The sequence below is a fragment of the Ochotona curzoniae genome, unplaced genomic scaffold (assembly GCF_017591425.1).
Source record: "Ochotona curzoniae isolate NIBS_2020 unplaced genomic scaffold, NIBS_Ocur_1.0 contig_4612, whole genome shotgun sequence".
NCBI classification, from domain to species: domain Eukaryota; kingdom Metazoa; phylum Chordata; class Mammalia; order Lagomorpha; family Ochotonidae; genus Ochotona; species Ochotona curzoniae.
In genome coordinates this window covers 11,922,281-11,946,993 of record NW_024466343.1, presented here as the reverse complement: position 1 = coordinate 11,946,993, position 24,713 = coordinate 11,922,281, and the positions used below count along the sequence as shown (strand labels likewise).

General features: G+C 37.2%; 1 long non-coding RNA gene across 1 annotated transcript; it reads right to left on the bottom strand.

Moving 5' to 3' along the window:
* Positions 1–6: 6 nt before the first annotated feature.
* LOC121160994 lies at positions 7–23,061 on the bottom strand. Its single transcript, XR_005884604.1, has 3 exons — positions 23,049–23,061; positions 13,547–13,556; positions 7–98 (listed from the first exon to the last, which is right to left on the bottom strand). It is a non-coding gene; the product is annotated as an uncharacterized LOC121160994 (long non-coding RNA).
* Positions 23,062–24,713: the final 1,652 nt, after the last annotated feature.

Genomic DNA, 24,713 nt, shown 5'->3' with positions numbered 1-24,713 from the left:
TAAAACTGTTCTGCTCCTTAATCATTAACATATGGCTTTTTAGAGTTACAAGCCTGTTTGGACTATCCTAAAGTTCACAAAGTTCAGTAATAATCATGCTTGAATATTATAAGCTGCTAAATATAAATATGAAAAAAAGACAAGAGACAACTGAATAGTACCCTATAACCATCTTAAGGTTTATAGCAATTGGTTATGTAAAAGCTAAAATGGAGATATCAATGAAGTAGTTACAGGATTGGTTAAGAACTTGTATTTTCTAACATATTGGTCACCCAGTACTACTCAATTAACTTCATAATGTTATACATTTCCATGTTTCTTCCTGTTGTTGAATCTGTGTTGTGGCCATTCTTTAGAGGGGATGAAATTTTGCCAGCTCTACTTTCAGATCCAGGATGGTCTCCCAATGAAACTGTTGAATTTATCTAGACAATAAGATTTCTGGGTGCATTGTGGGTGCATGCCCACAATGATGGAATTATGACTGGTTATGAGCAGTACTACAGTAATAATATGGAGGAAATCAATATGGGGGGAGGGCATGGAGAGGAGCTGGGGGAATCCCAGAGACTATGGAACTGTGTCATAAAATGAAATAATAATAGCAATAATAATAATAAAAGAAAATTTGTGACAGTAAAGTTTTTAAATACAATTTTAGAGGAAAAATAGAGTAATAGGTAGTAAGTAAAGGGTAAAGACACAACTCATTTAAAGGACTAGCCTGGGTGTGATTAGTGCCTTTTTTGCATTCTCATAAGCTGGAAGCTCAGAAGGTTGAGATCACCACCTGCTTCACGTTCTTTCACCCCTTAGCAAGATTTCACTGCTTTCTTGCTACTCTTTTGGTAAGACTGGAAAACCAGGGAAACTGGGATTTACGTTCCAATTTAAAACTCACCTAACTTCTTGTTAGTTGAAACTATCGTGATGAAACCAGAAATTCAAAGAGTAGGGGGCAATTCAGTCTGTTTTTCAAAGGTACTTTTGATTTTTTTTGTCAGTCTGCCAGGTAACTAGCAATGGCTCCATAGCTAAATCCTCACCTTGCACATGCCAGGATCCCACAGGGGCACTAGTTCAAGTCCTGCAAGCTCCAATTTGCCATCAGCTCTTTCTTGTGGCCTGGGAAAGCAGTAGAGGATGGCCCAAAGCCTTGGGACCCTGCATGCGTGTGGGAGACCAGATTGGAATCTTGATTCCTGACTTTGTCCATTTTAACCATTTGGAAAACGGTCATTTGGATCTGTCCAGCTCTGTCCATTCTGACCATTTCAAAAATGAATTAGTGGATGGAAATTCTTTCTCTGTGTCTCTCCTTTCTGTAAATTTGCTTTTCCAATAAAAATAGATTTTAAAAATAAAGATTATTTTCAGCAAGGAAAATGGAACAGAACATGGTGTTAATTGAAATAAGTTAGGCATACAACAAAAAATGCTGCATGTTCTCCCTTACAGGTGAAAAATAAATAATCTCTGAAAATAGAATGTTGATTACAAAGAAACTAGGAGGACTAGGAGGGAAAAGCAATTTGTATTAAAAATAAAGAGAGCAGAAAATGATTCATTAATTGTGACAACATAGCAGTATCAATTATTAATAGGAGAATTATGACATGGACTAACTGAGAACTCCCCCTTTTTGTAAATTTAAAAATATTTTGAAATGAAGTATCAAAAATACTTGAACATTTGAATTAGATTAAATGATAACTTCATATAAGTACATTTACTCATTTTACTTTTGATTAAAACCATTGATTAGATTTGTGTGTGTGTGTTCACTAGTAAGTTAATGTCATTTGCTCCAATTCATTTGAGTGTGAATGAATGCAGTGGTACCAGCACAAGGGGTGAGACACAACCAACAGAGCACTTCCAAGCAACTGTGACCTTGGGAAACACTAGCCCAAGTGCCCAGTCTTTGGAAACATAGATGTTTAGTTCCTACAACTTCATTTTCGATTCCTTCTGTCTATCTCCTGATCTTTAGCACTTTCCTACTCTTAATTGGCTCCAAAGGCTGTTTTTTCCCTCACCATAAGAACTTCAAATGTATTGTCCTGTTCTTATCTGATGATTCTGCTTTGTGGCTAAATTTCTCAGGTGCAAAGTGTGTCTTGCTCCATTGCAATTCTATTGGAAAGGAGCACATTCTTACTCATAATCTGGCTGCTCTCATTCAGGGACTTGAAGATTGTACACAATCTGTAAAATAAAAGATAATCTAATACATAAATTCCTCTGTGTGTGCACATCTCAAATGCTTTCCTTCTTGAAGCTTTTCATCAGCAAACTTGCTATGAAAAGAATATCTCCAACCTGACTCCATCCCCACATCTCCATGCCTCAGATGCTTTGTTGTTGTTTTTAAACATTTATTTTTATTGGAAAGGAAGACTTACAGAGAGGAAAGAGAGAAAGATCTACCAAATGCTGGTTCACTCCCCAAGTAGCTGCAATGGCCAGAGCTGAACCAATCCAAAGCCAAGAGCCAAGAACTTCTGGGTCTCCCATGGAGGAGCATGTTCCCAAGGCCTTGCTTTTCCAGATCAGAAGCAGGGAACAGGCAGGGAAGTATAGCAGCTGGGATTTGAACCAGTGCCTATATGGGATTCTGGTGGATGTCAAGCAAGGACTTTAGCCACTATGCTACAATATCAGGGTTTTTCTATCTTTCTTTTCTTTCTTTCTCTTCTTTCTTTTCTTTCTTTCTTTCTTTCTTTCTTTCTTTCTTTCTTTCTTTCTTTCTTTCTTTCTTTCTTCCTTCCTTCCTTCCTTCTTTTTTTTCCTTTCTTTCTTTCTTTTTTTAATTAGAAACAATAGATTTTTGGCACACCATTGATACAGTTTAAAGAAATCAACCCCATTTCTCTCACTCTCATCACCCCAATATACCTCCAACGCCCAGGCCAGGCATAATTTTCACACACTTTATATTCACATATCTTATGTACCACTAATCATAATATTGAGGAAGCAGCAAGTGATTGCATCATAATTCCAATACAATACAACCATAGGCGAATACTGACAATCATATCCCAGAGTGACCATTTCATTCCAACAGTTTTTGTGTGTTTTGCATTAGTTGCCACATATCAGAAAAATATATATCTTTATGAGGCTGGCTTACTTTGCTAAGCTTAATGATTTCCACTTGCATCTAATTTTTGTTGGAAAATACAGAGTTGCAGGCTTTTTTATGGCTGAGTACTATTCCCGCGTATGTGTGCATATCACACATATATAGTGTGTGTGATACACTAGTACACATATATAGCGTGTCTATGTATGCATTTCTTGATATGGTCATACACTGATGTACATCTGGGCCCTAGCAAATGTGAATTGAGCTTCAATAAATGTGTATACAAATAACTCTCGAATAATGACTTTGTTTCATTTGGATAAATCACAGGGAGTGAGGTGGCTGAGTCATATGATAGATTTAGTTTCAGAACTCTGAGAAAACCTCAGACTATCTGTCTTTCCCCTCACATACTCAGAAGAGTTTATGTTTTTCTGATTTTTATAAAAACACCATTCTAACTGAGGTATAATGAAAGCTTGTTGTGCTTTTTATTTGCATTTCCCTGATTTCTAGTGAACCTAAACATTTTTAACAATGTATTTTCCTCTGTCTTTTATTCTTAGAAAAGTGTTCATTTTCTTAGCTGGAGTTTTGTGTCCTTATAGCTGATTTTTTTTTAGCTTTTTATGCAACTTGAATATTAATTTTCTGTCAATTTCATAATTTGCAAATATTTTTGGCCCATCAGTTGGCTGTCTTTTCACTTTGTGGGTGGATTCCACTGATGTACAGAAGCTTCTCCAATTGATGCAGTCCCGTTTGTTCCTTTTGTGCTTTAATAACGGTGATTGCAGGGTGTTTTCCAGGAAAAATCCGCCTGTACCTTTGTCTTGCAGAGTTCCCCTGACGTTTTCCTCCAGTAACTTGATAGCATCACTCAGAGATTAGATCCTTAATCCAGTTTGAGTTGATTTCTTGTATAAGATTTGGCACTTTTTGTATAAGGTCGGGCGTTTGCTTCACATTTCTGTTTATTAGTTCCAATTTAATTTTCCCAGCAGCATGCATTGAAGATGCTGTCCTTTCTGCCTGGATTGGTTCTCATTTACTTGTCAAAACTTAGTAGATGCGTATATTTATTTCTGGGATTCATATTCTGTTCCATTGATTCGCATGTCTACTTTTGTGCCAGTCCCAGATGCCTTGATAACAATTGTCCTGTAGTATATTTTAAAGGCTGGTATTGTGATTCCTCCAGTTTTGCTTTTGTTGTTTGAAATTGCAGTAGCTATTTGAAATCTCATTTATTTTGTATGAATTTTAACACTTTTTACCCTAGATTTGGGAAGAATGGCATACGTATTTTGATTGGAATCACCTTAAATCTGTACTTTTGGTAATACAGAAATTTTCATGATATTAAATCTATCAATCTAATTATGTGGAGAATTCTTTTCAGTTTTTTTTTTTCTGTCTTTACTACTTTCTTCAACGTTTTTCATTGTAGAGCATGTCCTTGGTTAAACTTATCCCAAGTTACCTAAATTTTTCTGCAGCTTTGAAAAGGATGGATAGTCTGAAATTGCAGGATGCACTGTTATGCAGGTATCAATGAGTCTTTTTAGTTCATTGCACAGATTAGCTCTGTCATTTCTTTGTTGATTTTCTGTCTAACTGATTTGTCCATTTATGAAAATGGGATGTCGATTTCCCCCATAGTTATTGTACTGGAGTATTTTCTCCCTCTAAAGAATTGATTCCTTCCTCATGATGTGATTCCATTCCTCATCTCTTATATGTTGTGTTAGTCTATTTTGTCTGATATTAGAAAGGCTATGTTTGCTCATTATCGTTTGTTTTGAGGTAGAATATCTTTTGACTTTCAGGCTGCGCATCCTTGCTGGTGAAGTGTGTTTTCTGTAGGTAGCAGACAGATGGTTTCTGTGTTTTAATCCATTCAGCCAGTTTGCATTTTGATGGGAGAGTTTACTGCATTCACATTCAGAATTATCATTGACTTTGTGCTACTGTTGTCCATAGACAGTCCCATTTTTTTCTCTGAATTTTCTTTTACTTTTAGTAGAGTTTTCTTCCCTCACATTCTTCCATTATGGTGATTGCAGTTCTCTAGTTCTGTGTATAGCACATCCTTATGCATAATTTGAAAGGCTAGAAGAATGGGAGCAAATGTTCTCACTTTCTGCTTATTTGGGAGGTCTTCATTTCACCTTTATTCATAAATGAGGTTATGAAGACGGAACCCACGTGTGTGAAGTTACAGCTCTGACAAGACACTTATGGGGGTGCTGGCACAAAATCTCACCACCATTCCTCTATCATGAAGCACTTGCCGACCTTATGGGTTCGTGTCCCTGTTGCTCCACTTTGGATCCAGCACTCTGCTTGTGGGCTGTGGAAGCAGTGGACATTGCCTCAAGTCCTTGGAACGCTTTCCCCTCATCGGAGACCCAGAAGAGGCTCCTAGATTCTGCTTTGGGTCAGCGTTGCTCAGCCTACTGTGATCATTTAGGAACATAACCAGCTAATGGAAGACATTCTTTCTCTCCCTCTCTTGGTAAATCTATCTTTCAAATAAAAATAAATAGATCTTCAAAAATTGAAATAACAGTAACATTCTAGTGAATAGTAAATGATCAATTAGGATGCAGAATAATCTAAGGAGAGAAAAGAGGCCCTTTGAAAAGTAAACAATACAGGGAATGGCATTTGTTGCAGCTATTAGCTTACCGCTTGGTTTTACCAGCATGTCCAGAATTCTGAGGTTTAGTCGTAGTTCCAATTCAATTCCAGCTTCCTGCTAATGCACATGCTAGGAAACAGTAAGTAACAGCTCATGTATTCAAGTTACCTGCCACCCATGCAGGAGATCTTGAGTGAGTTCCTGGCTCCTGGATTTGGCTGGGCTCTGAACTGGCTGTTGTAGGCATCTGAGGAATGAACCAGCAAATGGACAATCTCTGTTTGCCTCCTCTTCTCTTTTTTTGCTCAAAGGATTTCATATAAAAATGTTTCAAAGTAAATAATTTCTAGGCTTCTATGAAAAATTTCACATCATTTGGAAACATAATTTATAATTAATGATGATTTATTCTGTTAGTAGGACAGCTAACAGTATACCCCCTTTTCATATTGCAAATTGAAACAGTGATATTATCTATATGAATACTTTTATTGTTTTTAAATTATAGTAAACTAGTATGATGTTGGAAATAATGTCCTGAAGGAAGACTTGAATTTTAGTCCTGACCCTTATTTCATGAGCTGTTGGGAAAGACATAAATTATTTTTCTAAATTGCAAATAATACTTATTATTATTATTGGATATATTAGAATAAACTTTTCTAATAATATGAAGCTATTATAACAATGGCATTACATAATGAATGTAAAAGGTATTTTAGGTACTTAAATATCTATTCATTAACACCTCAAAAACTTTTATCTAATGGCATATTTCCATTTAGAAACAAGTTTAAAGTTCCTGAGAACTGAGGTTGTCAACCTACATGTGCAAATGGTGAGAAAGACATACTTTTTTAAAAATTGATTACATTGCATTACGTGACACAGTTTTATAGGCACTGGGATTTCCCCCACTCCTCCCATAACCCTCCCCCCATGGTGGATTCCTCCACCTTGTTGCATTACCACAGTTCAGATTCAGTTGAAATTCTTTCATTGCAAGCATTTACCAAGCATAAAGTCCAGCATCTTGTTGTCCAGATAAGTTCAACAGTTTCTTAGGAGACCATCTCCGGTCTGAAGTTAGAGCCGGCAGACTATCATCCCATTCAATTAAAAGCCCAGACATAACATCAGTAACAATTTGATCTCACTGAGCGCCTGGTTGCATTTGAGCAACAGTAAGGGTTAATTCTTAGGTGAGTTTGAGGATTTATCTCTAGTCAGCTGAACTGGTTTCTCCAAAGGATACTAATGTGTAAAGTACTTTATTAAAGAATTCCTTTTTGATCCAATTCTTTTGAAGCCATTACAAAAGTAGCAGATCTTAGGAGCTGTTAGACATTATCAAGTCAATCAATGGCTTTTCATGTCAGATATGTAAACATTATTAAACATTAATGAGATCTCTGAGACTACCACGGCACTAGATGACCACTTGACTATAGCAAGTCAGGCATTTACAACATATTATATATATATATATATATAGAGAGAGAGAGAGAGAGAGCATTTTAGGGAGTTGAAGAATGAAACTATTAAGTGATGTTTGGTCACTTGTATCAATTAAATTCATCAATGATTATTACCTGTTAATATGAGCTTTGACATTTTTAGCTTCTTATTCACTTAATTTACATGTGTGTATTAAATGGGCGAGAAAAGCTTTCTGTATGAGAGTCACATCACATTTTAAATATTTATTGTTCAGAAATTTTACACCATATGTTTTAAAAACACTGAATGCTTCATTAGTCTACAAATGATGACTCATTCTGTTTAATTTGGGCAACAGAATATCTCCACTTAAGTTCACTTACATCTTCAGGTGACAATGAAATATTTCACTTGAGTGGTGCTCATTTTCTTCATCCCCAATAAGTTTTAATTCTAAATTCAACTATTTTCAAAAATATCTCTCAGATTTATTTATTTTCATTTGAATGGTGGATATACAGAGAGGAGGAGAGACAGAGAGAAAGATCTTCCATCTGATGATTCACTCCCCAAGTGGCCACAACGGCCGGTACTACGCCTATCCGAAGCCAGCAGCCAGGAACCTCCTCCAGGTCTCCCACGCGGGTGCAGGGTCTCAAGGCTTTGGGCCATCTTCAACTTTCCCAGGTCGCAAGCAGGGAGCTGGATGGAAAGTGGAGGTGCTGGGGTTATAACCAGTACCCATATGGGATCCCAGGGCATGCAAGGCGAGGACTTTAAGCACTACGATATCGCACCGGGCCCTTGGATTTTCTTCAAAACACAGAATCACAGACAGGGAATGGGAATGGAAAGAGAAAGAAAGAGAGAGAGAGTGAAAGATTTTCCATCCACTGATCTGTCTTCCTCCTTGAAGGTCCAAGTAACTGGGCCTGAAGGCTAACATCCAACATTCTGTGTAAGGTATGAGGGTGTCTCAGGTGGCAGCTTCATCTGCTGAACCCCAGAGCTGGCCCTTCGATGTCACTGGCTTGAGTATGATCTGCAAGATTGAATTCATCATATAAAAACTTTACTTGTTGGTGCCTCTGCTGGTATCCGTTTGTTGGCACGGTATTTGCTGTTCATATATATCTATCCTTTATGAGAGTATTATCATGATTTTAAGTTTTTCCAGCACCTGGTGAATGTTTTTAATAATCCCAGTTATGCTAAATGGCGGACAGCATGTGGAGGTGGATATAAAATTGCCATTTGTTACACATGGTTGTATCATTTGCTCCCAACACTATGCTTGCTTCATGTGAGTGTTCGAATAGTTGATACTCTACGTAGGACATTATGTTGGTAGTAGATACTTGACTTCAACAATGAATGGAACTAATGAGAGTATTTTATAAATCAGCCCCTGTTGTGAACCATTACTGTCTTTCACCTGATTATATTAACTCTTTCCTTTCTCTTCAGAGTAACAGAAACACAACAAACAGAATGAACTTGTGGAGACAGAAGTGGCTCACCTACCTGTTCTACTGGCTTGGTCATGTGAGAGGGCCCAGTGCAATGAGATCCAAATAGCAATGACTGAAGCACCAGATCCTAATTTCTGCAAAAAAGGGAACCGCAGATGTAGTCAGCAAGTGCAGCTTGTCCCTCTCTTTACCTTTCCATTTGTCTAACTTGGCTTTCAAATAAATAATTTTGCTACATGGGGAGACATAGTGATATTTCTTCTTTCAGCACTGGTCTCCCATTTACTTTTAATTTCAGACAGAATGAGAAAAATAGCTTCAACAATTAAACGTATTAAATACTCATTTTCCTCTGATGTAATCTGTTTACCTAACATGGTTGCTTCAATAACAATGAAAACAAAAACTTAGTCTCACTGTAGTCTCATAGAATGGTCAAAATACTAAGTTGGATTTTAAAAATATCTTCTCTGGTCTATATAAATTGTGCATACCACTGATCGTAGAACAGCAATGAGCAAAATATTGACAAATCAGTCCTTGTGAACTTTATGAAGATGTGGTCTAAAAAAAACTTCATGCGACAGATTTATTTTGCAGAGAGTGGTAGTGGAATTTTTCTCTAGATGAAAATTAAAATATTTTTGCTCTTATGATCGATCATGTTGCATACAATATCAAAATATGAAAAACTAAATACAATCAGTGCTGTAATAATTTTTAAAACTTACTATATAAAATTACAATTTTCCTTTCAGATTGCTTCATTTGATCTAAAATAGAGTATGGGAATGATGTGTGCCAAGTGTCCCAAAAATATAACCCATGCATGGTAATTCATGGTATGCATTTTCCACAAACTCATGAATTTTGAAGATTCCTTCTTTATACGATTTCGAAAGTTTTAAAACTTTTTAAACTTATTTTTAAATTCCTTTTTTTCAAGATCTTTTGAAGTAACTTCATACCAGTTGCTCTGAAATAGTAATAGCAATTGTACAATTTATTGAGAATATTCGATGTTGTATGCATAATTCTAAGCACCTGTATTTCTTATTTAGTTTCAGAATAACTCCCCAAGACAAGCACTTTACATATAAAGAAGCTGTGGCCTGAAACGTTCATGAAACTCGTTCAAAGTTGTGCAGCTTAGATGTGATGGACAAGGACATGAATGCGTGCACTCTGGCTTCAGACTTCATACTTTTAAGTATATCTTTTTTTAAAGATTTTATTTATTTTTATTGGAAAGTCAGATATACAGAGAGGAGAGACAGAGAGGAAGATTTTCCATCTGCTGATTCATTCCCCAAGAGGCTGCAATGGCCAGTGTTGTGCCAATCCAAAGCCAGGAGCACAGAGCCTCTTTCCCAACGCTTTGGGCTATCCTGGACTGCTTTCCCGGGCCACAAGCAGGGAGCTGGAGGGGAAACAGGGCTGCCAGGATTATAATTGGTGCTCATATGGAATCCTGAAGTGTGCAAGGCAAAGGCTTTAGCTACTAGAATACTGTGCCAGACCCTCTTTGTAATCTTATATTGAAGTGTTACTAAGTTTCTTTGGGAACATCCTATTCCCTTTTTTTTTTTTTTTCAATTTTTTCTGTCACTAGGCTGAAATGTGCACATGTTGTGGAGCTGCTGCTTTACTGCCGTTAAAGGGTGCCTTGTGTGTTGAAGGGCTTTTCCTGAAGATGTGTCTTTGATTGTTGGTTTGGTAGGTTATTTTTGTTTTAGATTAATTTGGACACCATAGCATGGACTGCTCTGTCTTCCTTTTCTGTAATCAGTGGTAGTGATGACATCGTCCATGTTCAGTTAATTTTCTCAGAGAGAAAAATTTTCAGAAAAAGGGATATCTGTACTGACCATGTACAAACTTTTTTTCCTTGTCATCATTCCCTAAGCAATAAAGGATAACACCTTTTTAGGTAAAAATAACATTGTATTGAACATTGTACGTAATGTTGCGATGGAAATAAGATGTGCATTTAACATAGCAAAAGGTGCCACCTGGGACAGCTGCATCCCTTAAAGGAATACTGATTTGCGTCTCTTTGTTCTGTTTGAGATCTACATTTCTGCTAACGCAGATCCTGAGAGGCAACAGGTGAGGGAAACTCACTGATGATGGTCCCTGACACTCATGGAGGAGACACGAATTGATCTCAGGGTTAAGACTTCAATCTGACCCAGCTCTCACTCTTGTGGATTTTTGGAATGTGAACCCATGGAGAGAAGATTCTCTCTCTCTCTCTCTCTTTCCCTCTTTCCCTCTATCTCTTTATTCCCCTCTCTATCTGTAAGCCTGGTATTCTAATACAATTATTTTGGATTACAAGAAAAAAATAATAACTTACCGGAACAAATGTGTAGGCTTTATATAAACATCAGGCCATTTTATGGTCTTGAATATTAATGCTCACTGGGTATCTGCAAGAATTCTAGATTCATTTCCCTATAGATACTGACAGAAACTTCTACTTCCCTCTCCCTTTGCAGAGTATAGGGAAAGAGGGGAGAAGGCTCTTACCAGAGAATTGAAGGCAGAGTCAATTAAAGAACATCTCCTTAAATGAAGATATTGCTTCTGCCAGTTCTACCTAACAGGGCTTACAAGCTGACCTCATCAAGGTCAGGCTATAGCCTGACCTCATCAAGATACACAGAAATGCTGGATAGTGTCTTTCAGGTTGAGCATTCACTTTCCAGCAGTAATTCTGCAATGTGGAAAGGTACTGAAACCTTTGCAAACAGTTTTGTGGCCAATCTATTTAACATGCTATTGCTATTGTCTTAAAAATTGCATTCTCTATGAATATTATGATAGCTACATGAAAAAAATAATTATTATATGAACACACAATAATCTTATTTTAGATATAACAGAATGAGAACATACATTTTAAAATTTTATATAAATATTTATAATATGTTAATTCCTTATTCTGCTATAGAAACTTTCCTAAAGGAGGAATTATTGGGTGAAAAAGATATTTCCAAAACAGTGGGCTGTTTTTCTTTTTCTAATTCTTTGCATTGGAAAATAAAGCACCAAGAAGATGAGGAACTATCCAGACTTACACTCAGAGGATCTCTATAAAAATGTTAGGGAATATTAACCATGAGTATAGCTACTGAGTGACTTTTGTCTTCTATGTTCTTTATGCTTTCTACAATTTCTGCAGTGGTTGTATCATTTTTATTGTCAGTAAAATTTTAAAAACACCCCCAAAATTTCATGTGTTATTTCCATGATTTTTTAGAAGTAACTTTCTTCAGGAAATGTCACCTGAATGATGCAATTGCAATGAAGAGTATTTTTTGTATTTCAACTAAATAAAAATGAATATCAAGAAACCCATACAAAATCAACTCAACTTGAGAGTAGCATTCATCGGATTCCTACACTGCAAAATAATTAAATATGTGGGGTCTGGCACAATAGAGTAATGGTAAAAATCCTCGCCTTGCACAAGCTGGGATGCCATATGGTCACTGGTTCTAATCCCTGCTGCCCTACTTCCCATCCAGCTCCCTGCTTGTGGCCAGGGAAAGCAGTCGAGGACAGCCCAAAGCCTTGAGACCCTTCACCTGTGTGGGAGACCTGGAAGAAGCTCCTGGCTCCCAGCTTCAGATTGGCTCAGCTCCAGCTGTTGCAACCACTTGGAGAGTAAATCATCAGACAAATCATCTCTTCTTGTTTCTGTATATCTGACTTTCCAATAAAAGAAAATAAAATCTTAAAAAAAAAAAAGAATTTAGTGTGTGGACAAGAAAAAGGCAAGAAGCCCTACATCAGGGCATCAGGTTCTACTGAAGAGACTTCTTTGCCACTAATTAGCTTTTTCATCCTTAAAAGAATTATTTGACCTCAGTGGCAGTAAATCAAAGACTGTGACAGTATGAGCCTTTCAGGCTACAGATAAAATGTAAGGAGTTCATACGTGCAAAGGTTTTAGAGAAGTGTGGATAAAGGTTGAACTATCAATAAGTAGCAAGTATCACTACTAATATAATTATATTAGGTATTGAAATAGGTTGTATTACATTATTTAGTTAGTAGGTTTTCATTTATTTATTCATTTGAGAAGCAGAGAAACAGACATTTGGCAAGGATAGAAAAAAAAAAAGAATTTGGATGGCTAATTCCCTCCCCAAGTGCCCACAATGACCAGTATTGGGCCAGATCTGAAACTCAGAGCTGTGAACTTAATCTAGATCTATCATGTGAGTGGATAGTGCCCAACTACTTGAGCCATCATCACTGCCTCCAGGGTTTCACATAAGCAGGAAGCCAGAGTCAAGACCTGGAGGTGGGATTTGAACTCAAATACTCTGATACAGGACACACATGCCTTAATTACTAAGATACGCATCATCTGTTTGTTTATGTTCTTCTTTATCCCTACTGTAATATGTGCTCTTTGAAGTAGGACCAATAGCTACAACTATTTATAGTTTACAGCACTACATATCAAATCACTTTTCAAGAGTAAGCCTTCAATGAAATATAAACAGTAACTGTATGAATGGAATGATAAAGCCTTTAGCTCAGATGAACAGAAACACCTTGACTGTTGATAATCAGAAATCTGTTTCAGAAATGAATGTGACACTAGATTCTATAGTTAAAACTGTACAAGAGGAGAGATTATGCAAAAAAGGGTAGAGAAGGTAACATATTGCATTAAAAAATAGGACCATGACATCCCAACTCACCAAAAATAAATATGGAGCAGACGCAGTCCCTGATAGGCTTGCAGTGCCTGTACCCCCATGTGGGTGATGGCTCTCATCCAGGCTACTCTACTTTAGATCCAGTTTCCCAGTTACAGCTCGAGAAAGCAATAAAGGAAGGCTCAAGTCTTTGGGCTCATGCACCCATGTGAAAGACACAAAAGAATCTCCTGGCTCCTGGCTTCAAAACAAATTGTTTCAGCTCCTGCCATTGCAGCCAGTTGGATAGCAAGTATACCAGCAGATGGAAGATCCACTTCTGTGTCTCTCTCTCTGTAAATCTTTCAAATTAAAAAAATAATTTAAAAAAAGAACCAAATGCCAGAACATTCCACTAACCAAATGTAGGAGGAGCAAACTGATGAGTAACTATCACAATGCTTTTTTATTATATATATTAGCAACCGGATATTCTCTGACATTCAAAGATATTAAGCTGATTGTCCAGGACACAGCCAGAAATTTGCCAAATAGGATTCAACACAAATCTCTGTGATTCCACTAACTGTGACTTTTTCAGAAAAATATCAAACAACATCAAGTTGACACCAAGTTAAGTTAAAGCATACTACTCTGCTAGCCCTAAATCTGTTTTTTGTTTATTTATTATTCCCTTTTACAATTTGGTGTTTATTTTACTTAATTATGCTTTGCAAAATGGATTAAGTGTTTAAAATCTGTTATAAATAAATCTCTTTCTTGTATATAAACAGCACTGCTTTATTACTTCCCAGGGATTTCCCTGGGTCCAAGCCAAAAGCTCAGACAAAATTTCTGAGACTATGTGGTTTTCTTACTGAGCAACCCGACAAATAAGTAGTACTGGTGACTGCAAAGGGGAAAGGTATGGTTCCATGGTGCAGAGTGCTGGAAAAGTCACAACCCACAATCTGAAGGAAGAGGCACATTGCCAAACCCTTCTTATTTGCCTAGCTTTAACAAACAGTATCCTGAACCAATCTACACTTCAAATCTTCAGCTTGTCACTGCATAATGCATGGGTATTTAATTTTGACCCCCATCAAAAGATTTACAATGCATAATCTTTTAAGTACAGAGACTGTGATTATGTCAGAGGTTTCATTTAAAGCTTCACTGCTCTCTTTAGTAAGTCAAGTTTGCCAATGAGAAATTCACAAAAATGTATGTATTCTTATCCAACTCGGGATGATCCAATACATGTAAATAAAGAATGACATCTGATATAACAAATGTCTCCCCTGCTATGCTTGGTATTTGAATCTCAGAAGTGTCCAAAAAAAAAAAAACCTGCGTGAAATTACTTTCTAAAACAAAATTACACAAAAGTCCTGGTTCTCTAGGTCTAAATGTTTGGCTACTAAATTTTAAGGTAGCACAGTGTTTTAAAGGCTGATGGTTTGTCAATGCACACTGTGAGTTGATAGTATTTTGAAATATATGAGCAGAGCAGATCTGTAAGGATTTAGACTCCCCTGCAAGCAACTACAACTGAATAACAGAAGCAGAATTAGCAGTTCCTAAACTCACCTGCCTGCTCCGCTCTACAGATTGTCAAAGGTGAGGCAGTCATATTCTATAGTCTTGTAGAAGAAATTCCCCAAGCTTCCACTTACCATGTCAGTTTACAAATTATGTCTTTGAAAGACATGTCCACAGAAATGGTGAAGTTTCAGCTAGAATCCAAAATTTTACATAAAGTAGAGCAATGGTGATGACTTGCCGTATAATTGTAAACAATAGAACTCAAATAGATACAATTAATCTTGCATGGAGTATTTGTTTCTGTTTTGTGGATGTAAATGAGATGAACATAGGAAGATTCTTTATCATACAGAATTAAACAGAACTGTATAATATTTTTAAAATTCATACTTGTATTTTTTCCATGACTTCTTAAGAAAGAGAAACATCAGTATGGAGAATACCAATTCTCTGGAAATGGATCTCAGCATTAGGAGAATGTTGTACAAAATAATAGACAGCTCTGTCCAAAGACAGCAGGATTCTGCCTCGCCTGGCAAGAACATTTGTAACATTCATTTTAAGCCACATAGGTTCCACTGCCTTCTTTTCTTTCTTTCTTTTTTTTTTTTTTTTAACAGTAAAGACTGGTCAAACAAACCAACAAAAAAAATACATTTTCTTCCTGGAGAATATGAAAAAATGTCAAAAATGCAAGCACTTAAGTTACAACTTCCCCCAGGCAAATGTAACTTCATGCTGGGTTTATGCTACTATCATAAACACTACACCACAGGAAATCACTAACACTAACCGTGACCAAGCCATACACGCCTTTCCAGAATCTCAGGCATAATTGCCTTAATGAGCTCACACTTTATCTGAAAATTTTCACTGAAGAAAATTGTATTTCAAACAATGATCACAGATGTTTGATCAGATTATCAGGCATCATTTTATAAATTCAAGAGGTGAAAAATGTCAGGTAAATGATGTGTTCTTTCAAATGGATAACATTAAGAAAGTTGCATATTGCCTTTGCATTCTTGTCTTCATATTTTTCTCGAATATTGTAATGTCACGGAGTTCAGAAACATGAGATCAGTAATGCAACTTCAAGTGTTAAGAATGTTATTTTATGTACTCAAATTTAGGCATGGAAATGGACAATAGAAATGAGGAAAGATCAAGTAAGAAACAGTCCACACACACACCCCACCCAGCAGGGGAAAATTGCTTCCTAAAATAAACCTTCTAATATTTTAGTACTGTTGACTTTTGTATGTCCCTAGCGATCAAGCTTCTATCACTCACTTTTCCTGCAAGACTATTCTTGTAACCCAATATTTTCCTATGTCAGGAAGTGCCTTAAATTTCCCTTTCTCAGTTTAACCTACAATCCCAGTACTCCACAGGATATGAGGAGAATAATTAAGCAGTTGTAAATCATTCTAAATATTTCAAATGAATGTTATCCAAGTCATGGTAGCAAAAATTACCTTCTCCTTTATCATTTTAAAAACTTTTGTATTTTTCCCTCCATTACACATAATACAACAGTGATTTAATGGAGATGAAACTTCAAAACAGAAACTATGGCTATAACGTACTTTAAATTAATATGTAGTTTGAAAAACAATGTTGATCCATCCTTTTCCTTGACTGTTCTTATTTTTATACTCTGTAGTGTTTTAGTTTTATCCACTCATTTGGAACAAAGGATATTTCATAATTAGATGTTACATTTTAAGTAATTTTAGTATGTGATTTTTACCAATATATTAAACCTTTATTCCCAGAGACAAAGTATCCCGAGCAGAGTGACATTCAGACCTTATTCTTCTGTTTTAATTCTTTGGTTTCAATATTTAGAGTCAACATGTAAGTTAAATAACTGTCTTAGTCCACTCTGCAGTTTTTATAGATCATTTGAGACTGGATAAACCGTAATGGTCAGGAATTTGTTAGCTCCCAGTCCTGCAAGCTGTGAGTCTAAGATCAAGGCTATCTGACAAGGCTGGCAAAGGTGCTGAACTTCACTTTCGTAGGAAGTCACCTCCAAGGCAGAACTCTCTCACTAGGCCCCATCCTTCCACACTGACATACCAGGGAGTGAATTTCTGACAATGCTGAATGGGAAATATATTCAAACCATAGCAGAACTCCAACTGAAAGGGATATTCAACCTGAGTTCGACAAACTATGGGCAAATTTAGTAGCCCATATCCCTTTCAACTACTCAAACTGTGTCACGAATGCTTCCTCCTTATTTCCCATCCCAGGCTCTTTTGATTCCACTCCTTGGATAGAAAATAACTTTATTTATACATATTATGAAACTTCATAATTCTACATGTTCTTGTGCCTCAAATTATTCACAGTTGAATTTTATGTTATTCTAACATGTACACGCCAACACTGAAAGAAATAACATTTGGAAGATTCTCTCCCAAAGAGTGTCTTAATGTTATGTTTGTGTTTATATTTTTCCCAGACCAAAATTATCGTCTCAATTCACATGACTTCTATGGACTACATTACTGAGACTCTAATCCTTACAACACATTTAGTTTTTTGTGTCTTCTGTGGTCTTCAACATTTAGCTATTTTGCAGGCAGGCTATTTCCTTCCACTTTTGACTTCAACATAATGCATAACAATAGTAGCACCATGTATGACAAAAGTATAATCCCAGCTAAAAGAAAATTCTCTTCTTAAAAATCACTTGAGTTACAAAAGAAATACATTAAATGAAACATGACAAGTTATAGGGCAGAAAACACTAGACTTTGATGAGATCATATTTTGTTGTTTTATTCTATCCAAATCTTGTCAGTAGAACTGAAAAACACACTTGGAAATTGAGACTGCCTAGGTTTATAACTAATCCATTGGGTAAGACTTGTGCATTTGTCATAAGCAGCGTGGAAGGCAACTGAAAATCTATTTCATTTCTTTTTTTTTAGAAATGAAAAGTCACCAGGTTAATGCATTGCAAAAGTCTCAGGTTCTTTTTGGAATGGTCATTGAGGGTTTCACTGTTACATAAATAACCAACATTGAGTAGGCAGGAGATGGAACAGACTTTGTTTGGAAGGATAAATTATGTTCTTTTGTGCCATTACTGAACTTATGGCACGGCTACGTATCTTCCTCTATTTTTCTACTAAAAGAATAACCAATGCAAAGTAATACTAAGCACAAGCTAGGGCCCTAGTCTTTCAAGTTAATACAAGTAAATTATCCATTTAAAGCATTTTTATAATCTGAAATATAAAATCTTGTTACCAACATTGTCCTGGAAGTTCTGTTATTAAATTAGGTTATATCTATATAAAATGGCAACTTTTATTTTCTCTCTTCCTACTTGCTTCATTTAAATTTAATTTCTGAAGTACAAACAATTTGAAGCAAGCAGCAATAGGAGCTGTTGCGTTGTGACTCAAAGCTATAGTGGATCAGGATACCTTTACATTATTCCTCTTACCTTGGAAGAGCAGGGCTCTGTTCCATTACATAATTTCTCAGAACTCTAATAATGTTTCACAAGTTCTTTCATTTGATTCACATGATCTATTTTCAATAAACAGGGGTGTCCTCATGCTATTGAAAACCCTAGAATAAGTCTTCAAATAAATGATTTTCAAAGTGGAGTAATCACAAACAATATGTTCCTTTACAGATTTTAGGGTCTGGCACAGTAACCTAGTGGCTAAAGTCCTCTCCTTACACATGCCAAGATCTAGTATGAGCATCAGTTTGTGTCACAGCTGCTCCACTTCCTATCCAGTTCCCTGTTTGTGCCCTGGGAAAGCAGTAGAGGATGGCCCAAAGCTTTGGGACCCTAAACCCCTGTGGAAGACCTAGAAGAGACTCCTGACTTCGGATGGGCTCAGTTCTGGCCATTGGGGCCACTTGGGGAGTTAACCAGCATTTGCAAAATCTTTCTCTCTGTCTCTCCTTATCTCTGTAAGTCTGCCTTTCCAATAAACATATATAAAGCTTTAATATGGGTTTTATACTTAAAATCTTAAAATCATAAAAATTCTAGGTCTACCTCATAGAAGAAAACCAAGAGAATGGGTAATAGATATTTGAGAGTATATTGTGAGACTCTGAAATAGGAAACAATATCCTAGATTGTTCAAGTTGGAGAAATAACATATTAGGGAGAAAACACAATTAAATATTTTTTTTTTGCTTATTGGAATGAGTCAGAGACTATTTTTGATATATGGCTGTGAATTCATGTTTTATAAATAAGGTTCTTCCTATTGATTCTCTTAATTTTATTTCTCAAGCAACATACCAATGGTTAAAATTGATAGTCTCTCAGGGAAATTTGAGAATTTTGTAATCCTGGATTGATTTAGAGATTCAAAGGATAATAGTTTTATTTGGTTAATTTAGCCAAACAATCAATTCAAGAGAAAACAAAGGCTGCTGTAAATCTTTAAATTTAGTCAAACAAAATATTTCATGTTTAGATTAACACTAGGTGTAATTAACTAACTTCTGCTCATCTGTGTCGCATGTGCAGAAATATCTGCCATTTCTACTCATGAAAAATTCTGTTTTGCTACTTAAATCAATTTTCTCTTTTGTGAAACAGTGAGGATTTAAACACTGAGCTCAGTATAAGCACTTGGACTTTAAGAATTTATACTCTGCTTCCCTTTTTTAATTTCTTCATTTATTTTATCTGAGAGAGTAAGAGAAAGAACAGTTGCTCCTACCTCTAGCCCACTCCCTTTGAACCTCCCACACTTGAAGTCAAGAGCCAGGAACTCACTTCAGCTTTCACACATATGGGTGTCATGAATAAACTACCTGAGCCGTTGCCTGCTGCTGCCCAGGGTCAGAAGTAGCAAGAAGCTGGATTTGAGAGTAGAGCTGAAACTCCCTCCCTCTAACAGAGAATGTTGGCATCTCAACTGGTGCCTTAACTATTTGGCCAAATCCTCCACCAAATATATTTCACTTTTTCCGATCCAGGGAGATAAAAACAGTTATTTGCAAAATTAGGAGTCCTTTGGTCCTAGTATTTGAATACTTTATTTGCACATCCTTGGGATTCCTATTAATTGTTCTTTCTGAAACTGTCCAAAAAAAGTAAATGGCCAAAACTTAAATTTATTGTTAATGTTCTAAATCCCAACTCCAGAGAGTATGTCATGAAATCATTGCTATCTCATTATTTTCATCATTTGAATAAGGAAGGGAAAATGGGAGAAAAAAAGAATTCTCCACAGATTACTTGGTCAAGATTGGCAGATTGGATTTATTTTTCCTACGACTCGATCAACCAATGCAACCAAAAATTCTATTATTAACCTTTGTATGATAGAATTGATACTGAAACTATGGTAAAACAGCATTCCTAAAGAGGTTATAACTAGGAGTAAGCAGAACAGTAAAACAAGATGAACTACTACTGGTTTTATTTTATTTCATGTATTTGAAAGGTGTGGAGATAGAAGCAGAGACGGACATCTCCAATGTCTGCTAATTCTCCAAACTCCCACCGACAGCTGGGATTTGACCATGCTAAAGCCCTGAACCGAGACCTCAATCCAGGGTCCACCATGCAAGTGGAAGAGCTTTAAGTACTTCAGCCATCATCACTCCCTCCCTGGATGTGCATTAGCAGGAAGCTGTAACCAAGGGTGAAACCATGCAGGGGCATAGGTGTTCCAAGCAGGACTGCAACTGATGCATCAAATGCTATCCCTAGAAAAGTGGGGCTTTTCTGTTCCTGTTCTTTGTTTTGTAAAAATTAATGTATTTATATTTGAAAGAATTGCAAGGAGAAACAGGGACAGGAGTGTAGGGAGCCTGCAGCCCACACCCTAGCAGCTGAACTGCTGCTTCCTGCTGTGCTAGAAAAACAAGTTTCAGGAAGTCTGTGATTGGCCCAGGGGTGCGTGGATGGCACATGGACAGCGCGTGATCTGTGTGAGGATTGGCCTGCCCACTGCGTGCAGAGGTGACCTTTACGCTGATTGGCCGTGTTACCCAATATAAGGGAGCCACAGAGAGGGAGAGAGAGAGAGAGGGGGAGAGAGCGCGCCTCGCACGACAGCCCTTGTGTAATGCTAATGTCTCCTCAAGCATAGAATCCCCAAGGGCTTCATTCCCTGAGTGTATATATATCCTGCCATGACTTCCAAAGGAAGCTGAGACATAATTCCTTTGAAAAGATAAGAAATAACATGGAAGTTGTAGAAATCCAGATGTGTAGATCCTCGCGATGTGGCAGCTGCATGGTGGCTGCATGGCAGCCGCTGCGCACCAGTTTTGCTGTGTCATCTCTACAATAAAGGTTCCACAAAGACAACGAGTGTCTGGGTTTGACTTGCTGGCCAAGGGACCCCAACACAGGAGGAGACTTCACATCTGCTGATTCACTCCCCAAATGACTACAATTGCCAGAGCTGGGTCACTCTGAAGCTGGGAGGAGAGAGCTTCTTCCTGGTCTCCTGCATGAGTGTAGGAGCCCAAGCATTTAGGGGCTATCTTTTGCTCCTTTCCCAGGCACATTAGCAAGAAACGGGATCAAAGATGGAGTAGCAGGGACTCAAATCAGTATCCATCTGAGACACCAGCATGCAGGGGGAAAAAAGCTTATTGCGTTACAACACACCACCAGCCCCAACAATGCAGAAGTGTTGTTGGTCTGGCACTGTGATGCAACTTTTTAAGCTAATACCTGCACCACAGGCATCCTATATGTGCATCATTTTGGGTCCTAGCTGCTCCACTTCTGATGCAGCTCCTTCTGGTTCACCTAGAAAGGTAGCAAGAAGATGGCTCAAGCATTCTGGACCCCTCTATCTGCATGTGAGATCTGGAAGAAGCTCCTGGCTTACACCTGGCCTAATCCTGCCTGTTGGGGCCTTTTGGGAAAAGAACCAGTATACAGAATATTTCCTCTGTGTGTGTCTCTCTTTCTCTTGCCCTCTCTCTCTGTAACCTTGCCACTCAAATAAATATCTAACAAGATTCCCTCAATTAACTAATTAAGGAATTCCACATGTGTTTAATTGCCCTCTACACACTGAAATTCCCCAAGTGAGGTTGACTTCACAGGGTTTTGCATACATTCTAAAATTTTACATGCAGATTTCTTCTTTGCTGTTTGGTCTGCCTTATTTGGACTATTTTCTATAACGGATTTGATTAATGCCTTAATACGGATTTATTACAGCTTATGAGAATGCTTATTAATCATTGCTGTGGGATAATGTTTGAATTGCCCACAAATTCATGTGTTGAATACTAACCCCCATTGTAATGGAATTTGGATGGGAGATATCAACACCACAGATACAAAGGAAATAGTTTCCACTTTCTACATTCACCAGATTCTCAATTCAGCCCGCAGGAAGAAAAGCTGTTGTACACTCTTCCTTAGAAACATACAATACAAATAGTAATTGGACACATGTCTTCTGACACAGCCGCCTCAGAGCCCCACTCTTGAAACTTCTTCTTTTGCATGCTGGAGGCATCCCAAATTACAGCTCCATTCTATTACCGTGCAAAATCTTCAGACATTCATCTCTGATTATAGAAGTTGATATATGAGTTTTTAGGAGAAACTGGTTTCTAGAAAATGAGACTTTCTTGCCCTTCGTACAGTGTGTGGCTCCCCACAGATATCCTGGTGCATTATTTAGAGCTTCCAGCCTCTCTCTGCAGGTGATAGTGCTTAAACATATCCAGTGCAGATAAAGCCAGCTAGTAGAAGTCAGGATTCACAGTCTGACCACCTCTCTAGAGGAACCGGATCATGCCATCCACAAGAAAACCAAAACAGCTTCTGAAGCATTTCTGTTTGGTGTTTTTAAATTGGATTTTTACTTCCTGGATGATTTTGGAAAAAAAAAAACCTTTTTTTTTTCTGATCAGAGAAAATATTTAGGGAAGAATTCTTGATGCAATATAAACTATGTCACATAATGCAATTATTTTTGTATCACTTAGTGTACACACTTAAACATTCCTTATGTTCAGCTCAAGAAATATCCTTTAAAATGTCCTTATTTCCTGAGATATTTGAATACCAACTCCACAATGCATCAATTAGTTAATTGACCAATAAATATTGGTCAAGCATCTACCGATATCTTTAACAACTTCTGCTTTCGCAACCCTTAAATTATGGACAACAGCAAAATGGTAACTACAAATACAACCAATACTATAGAACTAACTTGAATACTTAAATGAAATATCTAGGTCTTGGGACTGATGCCATGGTGCAGCAGGCTAAGTCTCTCCCCATAATACCAGTATCTACATAGGTGCTGGTTTGGGCTCCAGTTGATCCATTTCAGATCCAGCTCCCTACTAATGTTTAATATTTAATTATTAACAAAAATAGTCTCGCTGTCCCAATTAGCAATGATTCCATTTCATGTACATTAAAAATAATGTGTTTAGAAAGCCAGATGTTTTATTGGTGGTACTCTGGTAGATCCTCAGGCTTTCCACAAATAATACTTACCTTTTGAAAGCTCTGTGTATTATTTAGGGATTTCCAGAGAAAACAGTACCTATAGGATGAGAAGGCAATTCCTATAGTTATGGAGAGCTCATAATACACACAGTTAGCAGCTAGCAACCTAAAGATCCACAGTGTTCTTGCATTATGAATCCACAGACCTCAGAACCAGGAAAATTGGTGACATGAGCTCCCAACAGAAAGCAGATCAACACAAGCCTCAAGATCAGTGGATGTTTCAGTGCCAGTCTAAAAGAAGAAATAAGGCTTAACCAGATGCCTGGACCGCTCATACCTCAGTCAAGCTAACAATACCATTAATTATTAAAAGTCCACATCTTTTCAACTTGGTACCCATACACATCTCCTATGACTTTAGTATCCTATAAAGCCAACAGCAAAGCTCTATGTATGCCCCATGTTACTATACTATGTACCACCAAGCACATTCCAAGAAAAGATAATAAAGTCCATGATTGTTATTCTTCCTGAGATCTCCCAATTGAAATACTACAATACAAAATAAAAATACCTATATACTGTGATAAAGACTCAATACATCTTATTTTACATATTAAGGGAATGTGAAAGGGAAGAATAAAACGATTGCTTCACACACACACGGACACAAACAACATATACACCAAATATACTCAAATCGAAAGTAAAGTAGAAATAACTCATGACAATTAGCTATAATTCCTGCAGCTGGTCAGATGACCATGTGTAATGTTTATAACTGCTTTCTTCCACTACCCCTTTTTATGCCTTTTGCCTTCAATGAGTAATGGCTCCTTACCTAGTGAGGTGACTCACATCTCCGTTCCTGAAGCATCAGGTCCATCAATAGCCCTGCTTGAATTAGACTGCTTTTGTTTTTCACTGGCTTTAATCACAGGAAATAGTAATGCTGAGAAATACCCTAAAACAACGGATCTATTTCCAGACAAAAATGTTCTAACTCATTTCCAGACAATTTCCAGTTCTAATTCATTTCCTTATTCATTTAATTCAGTTTCCATGGATGCATCATTTAAGCAAACATAACTCCCTTCTTGACTGTTGACTCAGAAGCATGAGGAGGGCAAAGGGCTACGTGTCAGTCTTCACTCTAAGTTCAATTGAAGCATTGTTCTACCTCCTGATGATGGCATCACTACATTTGGAACTAGTGCCTCCAGGTCTGAGGAGGTTAAGGTCATAGAAAAATGAAGAAAACATTTTCTGGTGGTCACTAGAGCAATACTGTGTGGTGACAGATGCATCTAACTTTTAATTCCTAAGTCTATGAATACTGTTGATGAAGAAAGTACTACTGTATATTACATGTTAATACAGGAGTTTGTTCACCAAGTTACAAGGTATTTCCATTCAG